The following is a 2,927-nucleotide window of genomic DNA, read 5'->3' as shown; positions in this document are numbered from 1 at the left end:
GATAAAGAACAGCTTCCTTTTTCAGGAAATCAGCCACTCGTAAAATGTTTACACGTTGAATCATCACTACAGTATATCAGGCAGTCATGAGACGGAAAACAGACGGTATAATGTATAAGAAAATGTCACCGATGTTATCTTATACTTTATACCTTCCCCACACTAAAGTCTCTTACAGGTGGGTGCAACTTGGCTCTTAGTTTAAAACACAAACAACAATGATAGCAGCTCAGAACCAGAGAGACTGTTAAGCACTCAGGGGAAAAGAGAAGCATTCATGTCTTTGACCTCATCTCATCACATTTCTGTGCTAACTGTGTGTGGATACTCAAATATGAACTCTTTTGCCTCACTACATCTGTCAGCTATTTAAGGGTACAGTAAATAAGGATAGTATTATGATTGTGATTGCAGTAAGAGATGGGTCACTGTATACTACATCTACTATCATTATCGACTTGTCAATCAATGAGTTTGTCACCTAGTTGATGAATCACAGTTGCTTGTAATGTTCATAGGTCAGATACAACAAAAGACAATGATAGGAAGTTTGGTGTATACATTTACTCATGAAAACATCATATCTGACTGCTATCCGACTTCCAAACGAGGCCCGAGGGCAAGGGGAGTGCTGTTGCCCTCTAAAAACTGTGTTGAGGCTGCAGAGGCCAACTTGTGGATGCAATGTCAATATGCCAATAATGTCAACAATGTCCGTTTCCTGTTGCAATGCCAAAGTCAATTTCTGTTGTGCTATCATGCAGAGGATTAGGAAAGGAAACTGTTTGGTTTGGTTCAAACATTTAGTTGAATGTGTCACACCGTCTGGAGAGCATAAGAAGCTCTATAGAGTAAGTTAAACGTGATATCATCCCTAAACTCTGCTGATGGACAGAGCTACAGACTTGTGACAAATCTCATCACTGATCTTTAAAGTTATTCATGAACAACTTTAGAATATGGACAAGTTGCCGGTGAGTGTACCAAGTATGTGTTGGACGTAATTAACAGCTTATTGGTAGGAAAAAAGTTGCAATAAACTGCAAACAACGTCTTAAAGTAAGTCACCCAAGAAGCTCAGCTGAACAGAACATCACATCTGGTCTTCAATCTAAAGACCCTAGAAAAACGTACTCTGTCCTGTTCTAGCCTCCACTATAATGAATAGGAAGTCTAAATAAGGCCATGTGCTGTTTAATCATGCAGGTTACTGGAGCCTGAACGGGTCTGCATGCTGCATTAGACTTGATTTTCTGCAGCACCTCTGCCACGCACACTGTAGTTTCTGTGCTAATAAGTTATCACCCCCCCTCCCCTCTTTCTCTGCCCCCATAACTATCAGTCACCGTGGGAGGAACGCGGGGTGGCCGGCGATAGAGATGCTCGCCGACGACTTCTTCGTCACCTTCGTGGTCTCCTCGCGCTCCTCCGGTGCTCGTCTGGTGCCAAGAAGAAGAAGATAAAGAAAAGTAAACAAAGACCTCACTAGTCTCTGTTTCAGGTCCGTCCGAAGAAGAAAAAATAGTCGTTCCACTCCTCTCCTCCCTCCTCCTCCTCCTCTGTCTGTCTGTCGTAATAGACCGCGAACCCGAATACCAATAACTCTCACCTTCCGGCTTGCGCCTACTTGGTATAGTATTCCTGAAAAATTTCTCCGTTTGGTGTCTCACCCTACACGTCTCTAAGGATGTCACTAAGTGGACGCGAGGACGCGAAAGGGTCTCCTGGGCGACACACACACAACACACAAACACACACACACACACACACTCACACACAAACCTTTCCTCGCGGGGGGACGACGATCAATGAACAGACGACGACGACGCATAATGTCCTACGGTGTGACGACTGCCTGTTGGGTCCATAGGCGTGGGTAAGGGGAGGAGGAGGAAGGGAGGGCTGCCTGCTGCGTGGCTGGGGACGTCAGGGGGATTGATACGTTACCAAAAAACACTTCTTCGGTGTCGACGGCGCATGCGGCTGAAGTGCGATCGCGGCGGCGAACGGACAGGCGGTACGACGGCGAGGAGACGGGACGCGGCGCGCGTTTGCTGCGTTAAACTTCTCCGCGTCGAGGCCCCGAAAACTTGCGGCGCCGCCGGCCCGCCTTCGTCGCTGAATAGGAGCGGGACTCCTGGTGGCGGCGACCCCCTTCTGGGGGCTCCTCTTTTTGCGACGTTCGCCAAGCGATAGAAGAGCGTAGCTGGCGCCTTATGCGCGACCAAAAGACCTGAGAACCTCTGGCCCGCTTCCTTGGCCCGCTGCTCGGCCCGAAAGGACGGAGGAGAAGAACAGATACCACGTCTAGCCCCCCGCTCGTGCGGCTTGACTTGGGTTGTCGACCGGCCGAGACGACCGTACGTTTGTCGCCCCCGCTAGCCTCGGGGTACCGCTCCAACTCCACTTAAAATCCGACGCGTGAGGCCTCGCGAGAGCAAGGGATGGAGGAGAAGGAGGGAGGAGGAGAGGAGGGGGAGAGCCCGGTTTAGGTACCGCCAAATAAACCTGGTTGAAACAGTCCGTTCTAGCGTATACGACGTCACAGAAACACCGTCCTCGGAGTTCTTTTTTGTTCGTTGGGTTACCACTCAAACCAACCACACTGACACAGAGAGAGAGAGAAAGACATGAGCAGACACACTCTGAACTATCTTTGCGTGGCAATAACGCAAATATCACACTCTAAACACCACACACACACACACACAACCACACACACACACACACACACACACACACACACCACACACACACACACACACAAACACACACACACACACACACAACACAAACAACACACACACACACACACACACCACACACACACAACCACACATGAGGGAGGCTCGAACGGTGATAAGGTGACGAACGAGCCAACAAAGAGACGTAGCGTCAACACGTCGTTCACTCACGTGGTGTCCCTC

The sequence above is a fragment of the Notothenia coriiceps genome, unplaced genomic scaffold (genome assembly GCF_000735185.1).
Source record: "Notothenia coriiceps isolate Sejong01 unplaced genomic scaffold, NC01 NC01_scaffold00004485, whole genome shotgun sequence".
In the NCBI taxonomy this organism is placed as follows: Eukaryota; Metazoa; Chordata; class Actinopteri; order Perciformes; family Nototheniidae; genus Notothenia; species Notothenia coriiceps.
This window is presented reverse-complemented; position numbering follows the sequence as displayed.